General features: G+C 40.9%; 1 long non-coding RNA gene across 2 annotated transcripts in view; it reads right to left on the bottom strand.

The window, feature by feature from the left end:
• The window catches only part of LOC147343115 (uncharacterized), a 107,750-nt gene that overhangs the window by 76,231 nt on the left and 11,338 nt on the right, over positions 1-20,181 (bottom strand). For both annotated transcript variants that reach the window (XR_015156668.1, XR_015156667.1), the window contains exon 2: positions 590-743. This is a non-coding gene — a long non-coding RNA (uncharacterized LOC147343115). The remainder of the gene's footprint in view (positions 1-589; positions 744-20,181) is intronic.

The following is a 20,181-nucleotide window of genomic DNA, read 5'->3' as shown; positions in this document are numbered from 1 at the left end:
ATTAATTTAAAACAAAAAGAAGGAACGACAGAGGATGAGATGGTTGGATGACATCACCGACTCAATGGACATGAGTTTGAGCAAGCAGCAGGAAATGGTGAAGGACAGGGAAGCCTGGAGTGCTGCTGTCGGGTTGCAAAGAGTTGCACACTGAGCAACTGAACAACAAATCCCTTTAAGAGGGCAGGCTCTGCACGAGTTCAATGACCTTGAAAACCCCAAACACAATGCAGACAACATGCTGCCACACACAGTTCAGTGCTCCCACTGTGATAACCAAGATGCTTCTCAGGCAATGTAACAGCACTGTTGAGCTTCAACAGCATTTAAGGTATTGACTACAGAGAGCAACGCCTCCTCCTCCCGCTTTTGTCCTGCCATTCTGCACATGGTATGCACTGCTGCCAATATGATTTGGGAATTCTTACCTTGGAAGGACTCTCACTTGCAATGCCAGGACTCTAAAACCCACAGCTTTGCCTTCAATCAGCAGGATAACCCCCCTAAAGCCTACATGTATCCAGTATTACCCCAGAGTTTAATAACCCCTCACATGGGACAAATCATGTTGCTCCCATTGAGAACTTACCTAGACTTGAGAATCTGAAATTCCTGTTTGACAAGCCAATTATTCCCTAGTTGCAATGCCAGGAAACTGGTTCTTCTTGAAAACTTGCACAGGGATACTTGTTTGAGATAGAAAGATGAATGTCCCCTTTCTCCTGGTCCCTTTGGGAAGCATTCTGAAGGAAAATAAATTAAAAAAGAGAAGAAATTTAGGCCAAGTGCACATACAGTGCATAGGATGCATGAAATATAGTATCATTTACATATAGTATATATTACATTTATATACAGTATGTATTATATAAAGTATATAGTATGTTTACATGTAGTACAGCATTATTTACATATAATACATAGTATCATTTATATAATTTACCTTATACACATATATGTATATACATACATAAGTATTTTTTCCTCACCACCCTTCTCCCCACCACCCTTCTCCCCACTGAGTGCTCAAAAGTACCCACTCAACAACCCTAGCTCAGGAGCCCTAGGATAAAACTGCCAAGGTGGTGGAGGAGAGGAATTCTGACTTCTTGGCAGCTTCGGGACAAGAGTCAAAAACTTTCTGGCCATGCATCATTGCACCCTACAACCAGGGGCATGATGCTTATATCGGGAGCTCTAACAGGGCAAGAATTAGATTATCATTGGTTTCTCTCCTAAGCATTCTTTGCCACACATTTATCATTCATATTCAGAGGTGATTCTATCTCCAGGAGATCCTCTGAGGCAATGCATTTGGAAATGCTGGGTACTTTCTTTGATTCCAAATCTGAGGCTTTTGATGATGATGCAATTGCCCTTCTCTTATTGGGGTTTTCATGGACACCAACGGGCTCTGCCTTAAGATTTCTTCTTTACTGATTTTGAAACAAATCCTAAGCACAAACAGGGAACCCATCAGTGCTTAGGAATATATTTTCAAAGATCTTTTGCAATGATGCACAATTGGTCAAACAAGGGAACACACTAGTGAAAACCCAAAATGGCCCATCTATCCCCAATGGAAATATCTGATTCAAAGATAGTAGTGTATGTATGTAAAGAATAATAATGCTTTTATCTATTAGTAACAGTACAGAATTTCAGAAAATACATAATCTGCAATCAAAGAAAATAATCACTTCTCCTTTAGCCGTCTTGATGGTATACAAATACCCATGACTTAGGAGAAATGGTTGCTTTCTGAAAGTCAGAGTGAGCTTGTGGCCACACCCTCTCTCTATCTTCTTCCCATCAATTTTGCCACTTTCTCTGTTTGGCTTTTGTTTCTAATTGTCTCATTCTACCAGTTTTTGTCTGTCTTTGTTTTTCTACCTCTCATTATCTGTCTCTGTCTCTCCTCTTTCTTTCATTTGTTCTCTTTTGCTCTTTTTGCCTCATCTTTCCTGTGGTCAATGCCTGAGGAATGTTTCTCAGTCTCTCCTATGTCCTCAGAAGCAATACTGTTTTATAACACACAATGCATTGGTAAGTGCCCCTGTAAAAAATTCACTAAACTCAGATAACAGTAATTAAAATCCTATGCTGCCTGGGAAATACTTGCTGCTGCTGCTGCTGCTAAGTCACGTCAGTCATGTCCGATTCTGTGCAACCCCATAGGCGGCGGCCCACCAGGCTCCTGCCCCTGGGATTCTCCAGGCAAGCATACTGGAGGGGGATGCCATTTCCTTCTCCAATGCATGAAAGTGAAAAGTGAAAGTAAAGTCGCTCAGTCATGTCCTACTCTTCGAGACCCCATGGACTGTAGCCTACCAGGCTCCTCCATCCATGGGATTTCACAAGCAAGAGTACTGGAGTGGGGTGCCATTGCCTTCTCCAAATACTCATTTACAGTTGCCTTTTAGTGGATACATGCTACAGTCACTTCTAGGTCAGGAGATTATTATGTACCTGATTCCCATCTTGATAGGCTCCCATTTCCTATATGAGAGGCTTGCTTCCCCATTACCAGACACTGAACTGTAGTATGTTTTTTAGCCATTTCTGAATTTTTGTGTGGAAATTTTGATAAATCTAGAAAACCCTTCGACAGAGAAGGCAAGCAGTTTCTGTGGACCTGTGGTAATGTCTCAGGCATTGAGGTCAAATGCTAGCTCCCTTTCTTTAATTACTCCTTTTGTATCTGACCAGAGACGAACTGTTCAGGGCAGGTAGTCTCCTGAAGAAAAGCAATAAAGGAACAAGTCCCTGGTACAATCAGCCTCATACTTCACTGTCTCATAAATTTTCCTTTCTGATCATCCAGTGCAACAGGCCTATAGACATACAGATAACTCTGGCCGTGTTGTCCCAAGGGATGCACAGTCATTGCCAGGACTTGAGTCACTCCTGTCCTGAGCACAAAAGTAACTGATTGTCACTTAATCCTTGTCAACGTATTTGCAAAGGTTAACTGTAGTGATTCACAACTGAACAGAACACTCACTCACTGCCCTGTGAGCATAGAGTTCAACACTATGGCATCAGCTTTAAAGAAGGAGTTTTAGGAAACCAAGATGGTAGAGTAGAAGGATGTGGCGCTTACCTCACCCCACAATACATCAAAAATACCTTTACAGGGACTTCCCTCGTGGTCCAGCGGTTAAGACTCTGTGCTTCCACCACAGAGGGTGCGGAACTAAGATCCTGCAAGCTGAGCAGAGTGGGGAAAAACTTACATCTACAACAATTCTCACAGAATACCAACTGAAAGCTGGAAGAAGATCTTGAACAACCAAAGCTGCAAGAAAGAGCCCCACATGACCAGATACGACTAAAGGAAAAAAAAAACAACAACAACAAGGAAATCCAGACAGAACCTACACACTGGGAAAGAGCCGTGCAAGAGGAAAGGTTCACCCTGGGAGCCTCCTCTGGTAGCTGGGATGGAGCTGCAGGGGCCTGGAATCGGCCAGAGAGGAGTGTGCATGGGCTGGTTTGCTGCCAAGCAGGATAGAGAGGTGCCAGCACTAACGGCTGCCACCCTGCTGCACTTACCAGCCCAAGAGGCACACCTACTGGTGCAAAGCAGCTTGGTGATGAAACAGGCTTCAGTGCACAGACAACAGGAGAGAACTTGGTTTGGCTGTGCAGAGACAGTTCAGAGGGCCTGGAGTGTGCACTAGGCTGCAACTGGGGTGCACATGCGATGGAGCCCTGGTCCACCACAGAAGCCCCAATGTCAAAGTGAAGGGTGGGTCACAGGTCAATCATAGAAGACTCACTGTCATGCTCACAGCTCTGGCCGTGCCAGATCTTAAGAGCATGCACACACTGACATCTGAGCAGACTGTTGGTGCTCCCAAAACGGGGGACAGCTTCAGTGAGCTCTGAGAGCTCATAACCTTGGCAGACTTTAGCTTGGGCTTTGAAAACATGCACATGCTGAAATCAGGAGGAGCTGGTGCATGAGCCAATTATCAGTGCTCCCACAGCAGAGACAAGTGTGATTCTGTGGGTGTGCACTCTGGTTATGGGTAGTGTCACAGAATCGCACGTTTCAGTGGACAGCTCCTAGGGAGGAACTCCTCGCCTAGAGGGAGGATTCCAGCCCCACCTACTTCACATTGCAGTTTGGAATCAAACTGGGAGTCTCTAAGCCAACGAAAGGGGAGCAGACCCTGCCCCACCAGGACTGTGACAACCACAGAGCCAAAGGGGAGCCTAAGCCCACATCCAGTGCAGGCTCTGGTCACCAAGACACCAAACATACTCCCTCAGTCAAGGGGACAACTGTCAGCACACCCTGGGAAAAGATGTGGCAGGTATCCATACCAAATACACCTCGCACACCAAAAATACGGGACTCAACACAGCCTACACAGAGACACTCCAACATATAAACAGCCTTTCAAAACCACAGTAGATAACTATTTCTCCTAAATTCACAGAGCCAAAGAAATGTAAGTAAAGTTTAAAAGTACAGAAACTACTCCCATTTAAAAGAACGAGAGAGGGAATTTCCCAGTGGTCCAGTGGTTAGGACTTGGAACTTTCACTGCTGGGGCCTGGGTTCAATCCCTGGTCAGAGAACTAAGATCCCACAAGACATGCAGTGCCACAAAAGAAAAAAAAAAAAAAAAAGAATAAGAGAAATCCCCTGAAAGAACAATTAAATAGATCTTGCCGGTCTACCAGACCCAAAGTCCAAAAAAGCGGTGAGGTAATAAAAATGCAAAAGGAGGACTTTTCTGGTTGTCCAGTATGGCTCAGTGAATAGAGAGTCCACTCGCAACACAAGAGATGCAGGAGATATGGGTTAGATCCCAGGGTTGGAAGATCCCCTGGAGGAAGGCATGGTAACCCACTTCAGTATTCTTACCTGAAGAAACCCATGGACAGAGCAGCCTGGTTGGCTACAGTTCATAGGGTTACAAAGAGTCAGACACGATGTAAACGACTGAACATACATGCAGTGATGAAGAATCTACCTGCCAGTGCAGGGAACACAAGTTCAATACCTGCTCCTGGAAAACTTCACATGCCAAGGGGCAGCTAAGCCCATGTTCCACGACTTCTGAGCCTGTACTCTAAAGCCTGCATGCTGCGACTACTGAAACACTCATGCCCTAGAGCCCACGCTCCGCAACAAATGAACCATCACAGTAAGAAAACCACACATCCCAACTGAAGAGTAGTCCCTACCTGCCCCAACTAAAGAAAACCTGCACACAGCAATGAAGACCCAGTACAGCCAAAATTAAGTATTTTTTAGTGCTAAAGTAACTAAGAATGATGACTGACAGAAGTGCAGATCACTGTAACGAGGAACTAGAAACCATAAAGAAGAATCAATCAAAATCAGACAACTTAACTGCCAAGATAAAAACCCAGCCTACGGCAATAAATAGCAAACTAAAAACTACAGAAGAATAAGTGATTTAAAAGACAGAGTGACAGAAGTCACTCAACCAGAACAGTCGGAAAAGAGAGAAAAAAAAAAATGGAAGCAACACATGAGATCTACAGGGTAATATAAAGCATCTAACCTACACATAATAGGAATTCCAGAAGAAGAAGAAGAAAATGGGGATAAAAATGTATTTGAAGAAATTATGGCTGAAACCTCCCAAAGCTAAAGAAGGAAACAGATATCCAGGTACGGGAAGCAAAGAGGGTCCCAAATAGACACACACCAAGACACATCACTTAAAATGGCCGAAGTTAAAAGAGGATTCTAAAGGCAGAAAGAGGGAAAGAAAGGCAATTACAGGGAGGCCCTATAAGGCTATCAGCTAATTTCTCTACAGAAAACTTTGCAGGCCAGAAGGGAGTGGCAAGATATTTTCACAGTCCTGAAAGGGAAAAACCTGCAACCTAGGATCCTCTACCCAGCAAGATCATTTAGAATACGAGAGAAAGAATTTCTCAGACAAGAAAAAACTAAAAAAATACAGCAATAATAAACCTATCTTATAAGGAAATTAAAAGGTCTTTTCTAAGTAGAAAAGCAAAAATGTATAAGAAAGGGAAAAATCACAATAGGAAAGGCAAATATATAAAAGAACTCGAGTACTTACATAACCCAGTTCATAAATTTAAAAAAATCAAAAAATTCTGTGAAATCAATTATAACTATAATAAACAGAAAAAAGGATATACAGTAAGATATAAAACAGGACATCAGAATCAAAATGGGGAGAGAAAAGTAAGAAAAATGGAGATCTTTTAGAATGTGTTTGAGTGTACATGACTGTTCATCTATAGCAAATAAATATAGTCATGGGATAACATACTTGAAAACCAAGGTAACCACATTTCAAAGACATACAACAGACTTACCAAAACCAGTAAGATAAGAACTCAGGCCTAATAAAGAAAATCATCAAACCATAAAAGGAAAAAGAAAAAATACAGTATCAACTGGAAAATGAGGTCTAACATGGCAATAAAAACATATCAACAGTTACTTTAAATGCTAACAGACTAAATGTTCCCATCAGAAGACACAGAAAGGCAGATTGGATAATTAAACAAAAACCTAGAATATACTGACTACAAGAGACCCACTTCAGGGCAAAAGACATGCACAGATTGAAAGTGAGGGGATGGAAAAAGACATCTCATGCAAATGGAAACAATAAGAAAGCAGGAGCAGAAATATTCATATCAGACAAAAAAGACTTTAAAACAAAGGCTATAAAGAAAAAAGGACCCTACACAATGGTAAAAAGATCAATACAAAAAGATGATATTACACTCATTTACATATTATGCGCCTGAGAGAGAACTTCCCAGATGGCACAGTGGTAAAGAATCTGCCTGCTAATGCAGGAGACATGGGTTCAATCCCTGGGTTGGGAAGATCCCCTGAAGGAGGAACTGGCAACCCACTCCAATACTCTTGCCAGGAAAATCCCATGGACAGAGGAACCTGGTGGGCTACAGTTTTGGGGGTTGTAAAGAGTTGGACATGACTGAGCAGCTGAGCCCACCAGAGAGTACCCATATGGCAGAGTAGAAAGATCCTGAGCTCACCTCTTCTCACAAGCATACCAAAAATCACATCTACAGAACAACCAGTGATGAAAAAGACTGGAACCTATCAGAACAGATCTTCTACAACTAAAAACATAAAGAATGAACCAAAGGGAGGAAGAGAGAACTCATGATATAATCAACTCCAATACTCGCTGGGTGGGTGAACCACAAACTGGAGAGTAATTGTATTACAGAGGTTCTCACACAGGAGCGAGAGTTCTGAGCCCCATGTCAGGCTGCCCAGCCAAGGGGTCCAGGACTTGGAAGACCCCCAAGACCATCTGGCTTTGAAGGCCAGCAGGGCTCAATTGCAGGAGCCCCACAGGATTAGGGGAAACAGAGACATCACTCTTATTAAAGGGCACACATAAACTCCCACACACACTAGGACTAAGGGTAAAAGTGTAATTTGATAGGAGCATGAGCCAGACCTACCCCCTGGTCTTGGAGAGTCTCCAGGAGGAGCAGGGGGTGGCTGCAGCTCACCCTAGGGACATACACACTGGTGGCACACATATTGGGAAATATTCAAACACATGAACACTGATGCTGGTGGCTGCCATCTTGGCTCATTAATGCTAAGAGTGAGTCACACCCAACAGCCTGTAGGTACCAGTGTTGGGATGCCTCAGGCCAAATAACTGAGAGGGGACCAATCCCACCCACCAGCAGATAGGCCACTTAAAGTTTTCCTGAGCCCACAGACACCTCTAGACATGCCCCTAGACATGGCCCTGCCCACCAGAGGGCCAAGACCCAGCTCTACCCCTCAGTGGGCAAGCACTGGCCCTTCCTACTAGGAAGCTTACACAGGCCTCTAGACCAGCCTGACCCACCAGAGGGCAAACACCAGAAGCAGAAAACTATGATCCCACAGCCTACAGACTAAGCCTGCAAACAGCAAGCTAGATCCTACCCTGGGACCAGCTGGACCCTGGCTATGCCCACTAGCAGGCCAGTACAGCCTTCGGTACACCCTGGATCCCATACCCAACTGTGTCAGAAACTGCCCCTTCCTCAAAGCCAATGATCTGAAACAAGCTCTGGGATCCCTGAACCCTGCAGCACAACTTTAGGAAGCAGCTCTTCCGGCCAACAGTCTGACACTAATCCCAGAATTCGGCTCCACCTGCCAGTAGGTGGGCAATGGCCCCAGAGTCTTTGGGACCCTGACTTTGCCCATCATTGAGCCAGCACTAGCTTCAGGACCACCTAGAGTTCTGCAGCCAGTTGCCTTATACCAGGCCCCACTAAACAGCAGTCAGCAGCATCCACACAAGGCTGCATCTTGCACCAACCACACTGGAGGACAATCAAGCCTACTGGGCCACCCACGGAGCCTGCCACAACAGAAGGACCCACACAGCTCTCTTAGGGGGAACCCCTAAACCATACAGTTTGGGTGACAAGAGGGGAGTGCACTTCTAGGATGTGTAGGACATCTACATAAGGCCACTTCTCCAAAGCTGAGAAATATAACCAACCTATCATAAACATAAAAACAATAACTTAGACAAAATGAAGTGGCAGAGGAATGTTTCAGATGAAGGAACAAGACAAAATCCCAGAACAACTAAATGAGGTGGAGACAGGCAATCTACCTGAGAAAGAGTTCACAGGAATGATCACACAAATAACCAAAGAACTCAGGGGGAGAATGGATACACAGAGCAAGAAGTTTGGTGTGTTTTTTATTTATTTTAATTGGAGACTAATTACTTTATAACATTGTGGTGGTTTTTTAATAAAGAGATAGAAGATACAGGGACTTCCCTAGTGGTCCTGTGGTTAAGAATCCACAAGCTAATGCAGCAGACACGGGTTTAATCTTTGGTCTGTGAATTAAGATCCCACAGGCCACAGGGCAACTAAGCTTGCCAAAACTACTGAGCCCATGCTATAGAGCCTGTGAACCACCAACTACTGAAGCCTGCGTGCCCTCGAGCCCATGCTCCACAACGAGAGAGAAGCCACTGCAATGAGAAGCCTGCACACCAAACTAGAGAGTGGCCCCCACTCACTGCAACTGGAGAAAGCCTGTGCAGAGCAGAGAAGAGCCTGTGCACCACAACAAAGACCCGGCACAGCCAATAAGTAAATAAAATTAACTTTTAAAAGAGTTAGAAAATATAAAAATGAAAACTTATCAAACAATAATAAGTGAAATGGTAAATATACCAAAAGGAATAAATAGCAGACTAAATGATACACAAGAATAGATTAGTGATCTGGAAGACAGAGTAGTGGAATACGTGGCCAGCTAACAGAAAAAAGGAAAAGAAATGAGGTCAGTTTAAGAGACCTCTGGAACAACATCAAGTACTCTATTATTTGCAACACAGGGGTCCCAGAAGGAGAAAAGAGAGTGAGAAGGGGCCTAAAAAAATATTTGAAGTGATAATAGCTGAAAATTTCCCTAATCTGGGAAAGGAACAGTCACCCAAGTCCAGGAAGCACAGAGTCCTTGAAAGGGTAAATCCAGAGAACACACCAAAACACACCATAATCAAAAATGATGAAAATTAAAAACAAAAAGAGAATATTAAAAGCACCAAGGGTATACCTGTGGCGGATTCATTTCGATATTTGGCAAAACTAATACAATATTGTAAAGTTTAAAAATAAAATAAAATTTTAAAAAAATAAAATAAAATAGCACCATCTACTGATGCAGAAAATAAATAAATAAAAGCACCAAGGGAAAGCAACAAATAACATACAAGAGAACTCTCAAAAGTCTATCAGCTGATCTTTCAGTAGAAACTGAAGGAATGGCATGATATTTTTAAAGTGAGGAAAGTGAAAAATCCTATAACCAAGACCACTCAGCAAGGTTCTCATTCAGTTTTGGTGGAGAAATCAAAAACTTTACAGATAAGCAAAAGCTAAAAGAATTCAGCACCACCAAACCAGCTTTACAACAAATATCAAAGGAAATTCTTTAGACAAAAAAAGACCATATCTAGAAATAAGAAAAATTATGAAATGAAAAAGCTCACTGGTAAAGGGAAACATACAGTAATGGTATGGAATCAACCACATACAAAGCTAACAGGGAAGTTAAATGACAGAAGTAATATAATCATCTGTATCCACAATAAGCAGTTTTCAGATCAGATCAGTCACTCAGTCATGTCCGACTCTTTGCAACCCCATGAATCGCAGCACGCCAGGCCTCCCTGTCCATCACCAACTCCCAGAGTTCACTCAGACTCATGCCCATCAAGTCAGTGATGCCATCCAGCCATCTCATCCTCTGTCGTCCCCTTCTCCTCCTGCCCCCAATCCCTCCAAGGGGTACATAAAACAATTAATGTAAAATATGATATTAAAACATAATAATCATGTGTAGAAGAGTACAAATGCAGGGTTTTTTTAATGCATTTGCAATTAAGAAATCAGAATTTTAAAAGAACACACAGACTGCTGAACAAACACATCATGGTAACCACAAACCAAAAATCTATAATATATATATATATATAAACAAGAAAGAAAACTGAATCTGACCACAAGATTAAAGAGAGTCTCAAATCACAAGAAGAGAACAAAAGGGAAAAATACCTATAAAAACAAATCCAAAACAATTAACAAAATGGCAATATATACATACATATTGGTAATTAAATAAATGCAAATAGACAAAATGCTCCAACCAAAAAATAGAGTGGCTGAATGGATACAAAAACAAGACCCATAAATATGCTACCTACAAAACACTCACTTCAGATCTAGAGACACATACTAAATGAAAGTGAGGGGATGGAAAAAGGTATTCCATGCAACAGAAGTCGAAAGTAAGCCAGACAGCAGTATTTGGTTCAAGCAAAATAGACTTAAGACTGTTACAAGAGACAAAGACACTACATAATGATGAAGGGATCAGTCCAACAAGATATAACAGCTGTGAATAGATGTACCCAATATCAGTTCAGTTCAATCACTCAGTTGTGTCCAACTCTTTGCAACCCCATGGACTGCAGCACACCAGGCGTCCCTGTCCATCACCTGGAGTTTACTCAAACTCATCTCCAGTGAGTCGGTGATGTCATCCAACCATCTCATCCTCTGTTGTCCCCTTCTCCTCCTGCTCTCAATCTTTCCCAGCATCAGGGTCTTATCAAATGAGTCAGCTCTTCGCATGAGGTGGCCCAAGTACTGGAGTTTTAGTTTCAACATTGGTCCTTCCAATGAACACCCAGGACTGATCTCCTTTAGGATGGACTGGTTGGATCTCCTTGCAGTCCAAGGGACTCTCAAGAGGCTTCTCCAACACCACAGTACAAAAGCATCAATTCTTCAGCACTCAGCTTTCTTTATAGTCCAACTCTCACATCCATACATGACTACTGGAAAAACCATAGCTTTGTATAGATGGAACTTTGTTGGCAAAGTAATGTCTCTGCTTTTTAATATGCTGTCTAGGTTGGTCATAACTTTCCTTCTAAGGAGTAAGTGTCTTTTCATTTCATGGCTGCAGTCATCATCTGCAGTGATTTTGGAGCCCCCAAAAATAAAGTCATCTATGGTTTGCACTGTTTCCCCATCTATTTGCCATGAAGTGATGGGACTGGATGCCATGATCTTAGTTTTCTGAATGTTGAGCTTTAAGCCAACTTTTTCTTTCTCCTCTTTCACTTTCATCAAGAATGAAAATGCACCCAACATGGCAGCACCTCAATATATAAGGCAAATATTAACAGACATAAAAGAAGAAATTGACAGTAACACAGTAACAGTAGATAGGTCTTTAACACCCCATTTATGTCAGTGGACATATCCCAACAGAAAATTAATAAGGAAACATAGGCCTTAAATAACACATTAAACCAAATGGACTTACTGATTTTATACACACACACACACACACACACATATATAGAGACAGAGCGTGCATTCTATTCAAAAGCAGAAAACCACATTCTTTTCTAGTGCACAGGGAACAATCTCTAGGACAGATCACCTACTAACCCACAAAACAAGCCTCAGTAAATTTTAAAAAATTTAAATCATATCAAGCATCTTCTCTGACCACAATGCTATGAGACTAAGTATCAACCACATGAGAAAAAATTTAAAAAAAAACAAACATATGGAGGCTAAAAATATGCTACTAAACTATCAATGAATAAATTAAAGTGGATATAAAATATCTAGAGACAAATGAAGAAAAAAAAATGATGAACCAAAACCTATGGGATACAGCAAAAGTAGTGTTAAGAGAAGTTTTGAGTGAAACAACGTCACCTCAGGAAACAAGAAACATCTCAAGTACTGTTAACATTACATCTGAGGGAACCAGAGAAAGAAGAAATAAAACGCAAAGTTAACAGAAGGAAAGAAATCAAAGATCTGAGCGGAATGTGGTGACCTAAAAGGGAAGCAAATACAAAAAGAGGAGATACATGTATACACACAATTGATTCACTTCGCTGTACAGTAGAAACTATCAATAACACAACCTTTTAAAGCACGTATACACCAATAAACATTACTTTAAAAAAACTCATTCATTCAAAGATTTCAACCTAAGAATAATGTCTCAGTTTAAAATATGCATACCTGGATACCTATTTCCATAGTTCCCATGTATAGCTTATCATTAAATCACTATATCAATTTGGAACTACACCTTTTCTTTTTGAATCAACACCAATATGCACTCATTCCTATTTCACCAGCACTCACTGCTGTACCTAATGTATATAATGTACCCGAATAGTTTTGATTAACTGAATGAATGTATAATCCAAAATAATAAAATATAGCCTAGTGATAACATTTATCTTCAAATATAAAGGGAATGTACACATGAATATATTTCTAAATGCAATAACATTTTTAAAAATCAGAGCAGAAATATATGAAATAGAAACTAAAACAATATAAAAAATGACTGAAACTAAAAGTTGGTTCTTTAAAAAGATGAACAAAATTGATAACCTTTAGCCAAACTCATCAAGAAAAAAGGGAGAGGGCCCAAATCAATAAAATGAGAAATGAAAAAGTTATACCACAGAAATACAAAGGCTCATAAGAGACTACTATAACTAACTATACCCAATAAAATGGACAACCTAGAAGAAATGAACAAATTCTTAGAAAGATATACTCTCCCAAAACAGAATCAGGAATAAAGAGAAAATACAGGCAAACCAGTTACCAGTACTGAAATTGAATCAGTAATTTTAAAACTCTCAACAAACAAAAAGTCCAGACCCAGAGGACTACACAGGTGAATTCTACAAACCACTTAGAGAAAAAACTATTCCAAATGATAGCAGAGGAAACACTTCTTAACTCATTCTAGGAAGCCACCACCACTCTGATACCAAAACCAAAGATGCCACAAAAAAGAAAATTACAGGCCAGTATCACTGGTGCACATAGATGAAAAAACCCTCAACAAGATACTAGTAAACTGAGCCAAATAATACATGAAAAGGATCATACACCATGGTCAAATGGGATTTAAGTCAGGGAATGCAAGAATTTTCCAATATCCTCCAATCAATCAATGTGAAATACCATGTTAGCAAATTAAAGGATAAAAACCATATAATCATTTCATTAGATGCAGACTTTTTTTTTTTTTTTACAAAATCCAACACCTATTGATGATAAAAATTCTCCAGAGAGTAAACACAGAGGGAACATACCTCAATATAACACATAACGTGAGAGCCCACAGCTAACATGATACTCAACAGTGAAAAGCTGAACGCATTCTGAGATCAGGAAAATGACAAAGATGTTCAGTCTTGCCACATTTATTCAACACATTTTTGGAAGTCCTAGCCACAGCAATCAGAAGAAACAGAAATAAAAATATTTCAAATTGAAAAGGAAAAAGTAAATTTGTCACCATCTGCAGACAACATGACACTATACATAGAAAACCCTAAAACACCACCAATAAACTACTAGAGCTCAATGAAGTCAGTAAAGCTGCAGGATGCAAAATTAACACCTTATTGACCATTGTGTACATTAACTGCTCAGTTCTGTCATACTCTTTGTGACCCCATGGACTATAGCCTGCCAGGCTCCTCTATCCATGGAATTCTCCAGGCAAGAATAATGGATTGGGTTGCCCATTCCCTTCTCCAGGACATCTTCCCAACCCAGGGATCGAACCTGGGTCTCCTGCACTGCAGTGAGGGCAGATTCCTGACCATCTGAGCCACCAGGGAAGCCCAGAGATGTATTAAAATGTCTTTGGTAACCCTAACGTTATTCAGAGACATTTAAGTATTCACTTACATAACAAATTGCCAGTCACAGGTACTAGTTTCTGCAAAAATCCCCTCGTCAATAATGTGTTAATACACAGAAATCTGTTTCACTTCTATACACTAGCAATGAAATATCACAAAAAAATTTAAAGAAACAATCCTATTTACCATCATATCAAAAAGAATGATAAACCTAGCAATAAACCTACCTAAGGAGGCAAAAGACGAACTCTAGGAACTCTTAAAGATGCTGATGCAAGTAACTGAGTATGACACAACAAAAAGATATACTCTGTTCTTGGAATAGAAGAATCAATACTGTTAAAATGATCATGCTACCCAAGGCAATCTACAGATTCAATGCAATCCTTATCAAAATACCAAGTGTGTTTTTCAATGGACTAGAAAAAAAAATTCAATTGTTAACAACATCATAATAGATAAAATAATCTTGAGAAAAAAGATCAGAGCTGGAGGAATTACACTGCCTAGATTTATACTACAAAGCTACAATAATCAAAACAGTATGGTTGATTATCAATCTCCTTTAGGATGGACTGGGATCTCCTTGCAGTCCAAGGGACTCTCAAGAGTCTTCTCCAACACCACAGTTCAAAATCACAAATTCTCTAGCACTCAGCTTTCTTAAAGGTCCAACTCTCACATCCATACATGACTACTGAAAAACAATCACTTTGACTAAATGGACCTTTATTGGCAAAGTAATGTCTCTGCTTTTTAATATGCTGTCTAGGTTGGTCATAGCTTTTCTTCCAAGGAGTAATCGTCTTTAATTTCTTCGCTATAGTTACCATCTGCAGTGATTTTGGAGCCCCCAAAAAATAAAGTGTGTCATTATTTCCATTGTTTTCCCATCTATTTGCCACATCTGAATGCAGAGTTCCAAAGAATAGCAAGAAGAGATAAGAAAGTCTTCTTCAGCGATCAATGCAAAGAAATAGAGGAAAACAACAGAATGGGAAAGACTAGAGATCTCTTCAAGAAAATCAGAGATACCAAAGGAACATTTCATGCAAAGATGGGCTCGATAAAGGACAGAAATGGTATGGACTTAACAGAAGCAGAAGATATTAAGAAGAGATGGCAAGAATACATAGAAGAACTGTACAAAAAAAATCTTCACGACCCAGATAATCACGATGGTGTGATCACTGACCTAGAGCCAGACATCCTGGAATGTGAAGTCAGGTGGGCATTAGAAAGAATTACTAGGAACAAAGCTAGTGGAGGTGATGGAATTCCAGTTGAGCTATTCCAAATCCTGAAAGACGATGCTGTGAAAGTGCTGCACTCTTCACTTTCTGCCATAAGGGTGGTGTCATCTGCATATCTGAGGATATTGGTACTTCTCCCAGAAATCTTGATTCCACCTTGGGCTTCATCCAGCCTGGCACTTCACATGATTTACTCTGCATATAAGTTAAATAAGCAGGGTGACAATATACAGTATGTGACATACTCTTTTCCCAATTTGGAACCAGTCTGTTCCAAATTTCCAGCAAATTTGGAAAACTCAGCAGTGGCCACAGGACTGGAAAAGGTTAGTTTTCATTCTGATCCCAAAGAAATGGGCAATGCCAAAAAGGCAATGCCAAAGAATCCTCAAACTACCACACAATTGCACTCATCTCACACGCTAGTAAAGTAATGCTCAAAATTCTCCAAGCCAGGCTTCACCAATATGTGAACCGTGAACTTCCTGATGTTCAAGCTGGTTTTAGAAAAGGCAAAGGAACCAGAGATCAAATTCCAACATCCGCTGGATCATGGAAAAAGCAAGAGATTTACAGAAAAACATCTATTTCTGCTTTATTGACTATGCCAAAGCCTTTGACTGTGTGGATCACAATAAACTGTGGGAAATTCTTCAAGAGATGGGAATACCAGACCACCTGACCTGCCTCTTGAGAAATTTGTATGCAGGTCAGGAAGCAACAGTTAGAACTGGGCATGGAACAACAGACTGGTTCCAAACAGGAAAAGGAGTACGTCAAGGCTATATATTGTCACCCTGCTTATTTAACTTCTATGCAGAGTACATCATGAGAAACGCTAGACTGGAAGAAACACAAGCTGGAATCAAGATTGCCGGGAGAAATATCAATAACCTCAGATATGCAGATGACACCACCCTTATGGCAGAAAGTGAAGAGGAACTAAAAAGCCTCTTGATGAAAGTGAAAGTGGAGAGTGAAAAAAGTTGGCTTAAAGCTCAACATTCAGAAAATGAAGATCATGGCATCTGGTCCCATCACTTCATGGCAAATAGATGGGGAAACAGTGGAAACAGTGGCTGACTTTATTTTTCTGGGCTCCAAAATCACTGCAGATGGTGACTGCAGCCATGAAATTAAAAGACGCTTACTCCTTGGAAGGAAAGTTATGACCAACCTAGATAGCATATTCAAAAGCAGAGACATTACTTTGCCAACAAAGGTCCGTCTAGTCAAGGCTATGGTTTTTCCTGTGGTCATGTATGGATGTGAGAGTTGGACTGTGAAGAAGGCTCAGCGCCAAAGAATTGATGCTTTTGAACTGTGGTGTTGGAGAAGACTCTTGAGAGTCCCTTGGACTGCAAGGAGATCCAACCAGTCCATTCTGAAGGAGATCAGCCCTGGGATTTCTTTGGAAGGAATGATGCTAAAGCTGAAAGTCCAGTACTTTGGCCACCTCATGTGAAGAGTTGACTCACTGGAAAAGACTCTGATGCTGGAAGGGATTGGGGGCAGGAGGAGAAGGGGACGACAGAGGATGAGATGGCTGGATGGCATCACTGACTCGATGGACTTGAGTCTGAGTGAACTCCGGGAGTTGGTGATGGACAGGGAGGCCTGGGGTGCTGCGATTCATGGGGTCGCAAAGAGTCGGACACGACTGAGCGACTGATCTGATCTGATAAGACTATATGTCATGATCTTCGTTTTCTGAATGTTCAGTTTTAAGCTAACTTTTTCACTCTCATCTTTCACTTTCATCAAGAGGCTCTTTAGTTCCTCTTCACTTTCTGCCATAAGGGTGGTGTCATCTGCATATCTGAGGATATTGGTACTTCTCCCAGAAATCTTGATTCCACCTTGGGCTTCATCCAGCCTGGCACTTCACATGATTTACTCTGCATATAAGTTAAATAAGCAGGGTGACAATATACAGTACATGACATACTTCTTTCCCGATTTGGAACCAGTCTGTTATTCCATGTCCAATTCTAACTGTCACTTCTTGAACTGCATTCAAATTTCTCAGGAGGCAGGGAAGGTGGTCTGGTATTCCCATCTTTTGAAGAATTTTCCACAGTTTGTTGTGATCCACACAGTCAACGGTTTTGATTAGTCAATAAAGTAGATGTTTTTCTGATACTCTCTTGCTTTTTCAGTGATCCAATGGATGTTGGCAATTCGATCTCTGGTTCCTCTGCCTGCCTTTTCTAAATCCATCTTGAACATCTGGAAGTTCATGGTTCACGTACTTTGAAGCCTTGAATGTTGAAGCCTTCATGTAGTTGAAGCCTCATGTACAGAATTTGGATTATATATGCTAGCATGTGAGATGAGTGCAATTGTGCAGTAGTCTGAACATTCTTTGGCATTGCCTTTCTTTGGGATTGGAATGAAAACTGACCTTTTCCAGTCACAGGCCACTGCTGAGTTTTCCAAATTTGCTAATATATTGAGTGCAGCACTTTCACAGCATCATCTTTCAGGATTTAAATAGCTCAACTGGTATTCCATCTTCTCCACTAACTTTGTTCATAGTGATGCTTCCTAAGGCTCACTTGACTTGGCATTCCAGGATGTCTGGCTCTAGGTGAGTGATCACACCATTGTGGTCATGAAGATCTTTTTTGTATAGTTCTTCTGTGTATTCTTGCCACTTCTCCTTCATATTGTCTGCTTCTGTTAGGTCCATACCATTTCTGTCCTTCATATTTGCATGAAATATTCCCTTGGTATCTCTATTTTTCTTGAAGAGATCTCTAGTCTTTCCCCTTCTATTATTTTCCTCTTTTTTTTGTTTGTTTGTTTTTTTGCATTGATCACTGAGGAAGGTTTTCTTATCTCTCCTTGCTATTCTTTGGAACTCTGCATTCAAATGGGTATACCTTTTCTTTTCTCCTTTGCCTTTAGCTTCTCTTCTTTTATCAGCTATTTGTAAGGCCTCCTCAGACAACCATTTTGCCTTTTTGCATTTCTTTTTCTCAGGGATAGTCTTGATCATTGCCTCCTGTACAATGTCATGACCTCTGTCCATAGTTTTCAGGCACTCAGTCTATCAGATCTAATCCTTTGAATTTATTTGTCACTTCCACTGTATAATCCAGTAGTGATTTTGAAATTCTCACAGGAAAAGATGGGTACACAGTCACTTCCACTGTCACTTCCACAGGTATGATTTAGGTCATACCTGAATGGTCTAGTAGTTTTCCCTATTTTCTTCAATTTTAGTCTGAATTTTGCAATAAGGAGTTCCTGATATGAGCCACAGGAAGTTCCTGGTCTTGTTTTTGGGGACTGTATAGAGCTTCTCCATCTTCAGCTGCAAAGAATATATTCAATCTGATTTCGGTATTGACCATTTGATGATGTCCATGTGTAGAGTCATGTCTTGTGTTGTTGGAAGAGAATGTTTTCGATGATCAGTGCATTTTCTTGACAAAACTCTGTTAGTCTCTGCCCTGCTTCATTTTGTACTCCAAGGCCAAACTTGGCTGTTACTCCAGGTATCTCTTGACTTCCTATTTTAGCATTCCAGTCCCCTATAATGAAAAGGATATCTTTTTTTTGGTGTTATTTCTAGAAGGTCTTGTAGGTCTTCATAGAACTGTTCAACTTCAGCTTCTTCAGCATTACTGGTTGGGGCATAGACTTGGATTACTGTGATACTGAATGGTTTGCCTTGGAAATGAACAGAGATAATTTTGTCATTTTTGAAATTGCATCCAAGTACTGCATTTCAGACTCTCTTGTTGACTATGATGGCCACTCCATTTCTTCTATGGGATTCTTGCCCACAGTAGTAGATACAATGATCATCTGAGTTAAATTCACCCATTCTAGTCCATTTTAGTTCGCTGATTCCTAAAATGTTGATGTTCACTTTTGTCATCTCCTGTGGCATCTCTGACGGCTCTATGGTGGGGTTAATGGTGACCTCCTCCAAGAGGGCTTATGCTATACCCAGGTCTGCTGCACCCAGAACCCTGCCCCTGCGGCAGGCCACTGCTGACCCACACCTCCACAGGAGACACTCAAACACTCAAAGGCAGATCTGGCTCAGTCTCTGTGGGGTCTCCTGGTGTGCACAAGGTTTAGTTTGAGCCCTCTGAGCGTCTCTGGTGGGTATGGGGTTTGATTCTAAATGTGATTTTGCCCCTCCTACCATCTTGCTGTGGCTTCTCTTTTGCCCGTGGACGTGGGGTGCCTATTTTTGTGGGATCCAACATTCTCCTATTGATGGTTGTTCAGCAGCGAGTATTAATTTTGGAGTTCTCACAGGAGAAGATGAGCACACATCCTTCTACTCTGCCATCTTCTAAAACTCTCAGCCAAAATGGGTTAAAGACCTAAATTTAAGACTGATACTTAAAACTCCTGAGGAACACAGGGAGAACACTCTGACATAAGTAACAGCAACATTTTTTGGATCCATTTCCCAGAGAAATGGAAATAAAAATAAACAAATGGAACCTAATCACACTTTAAAGTTTTTGCACAACAAAGGAAACCATAAACCAAAGAATCTACAGAATGGGAGAAAATATTTTTAAATTATGTGACCAATAAGGGATTAATTTCCATAATACAGAAAGCTCATACAGTTCAATAATCAAAAAACAAAAAACCCAATCAAAAAACAGGAAGACCTAAATAGACATTTCTCCAAAGAAGAC

This window comes from Bos grunniens, chromosome 28 (assembly GCF_055505025.1).
Source record: "Bos grunniens cultivar Pamir isolate PY7600 chromosome 28, Bosgru_T2T1.0, whole genome shotgun sequence".
In the NCBI taxonomy this organism is placed as follows: Eukaryota; Metazoa; Chordata; class Mammalia; order Artiodactyla; family Bovidae; genus Bos; species Bos grunniens.
The sequence above is the reverse complement of the archived record's forward strand: the minus strand, read 5'-3'. Positions and strand labels throughout refer to the sequence as shown.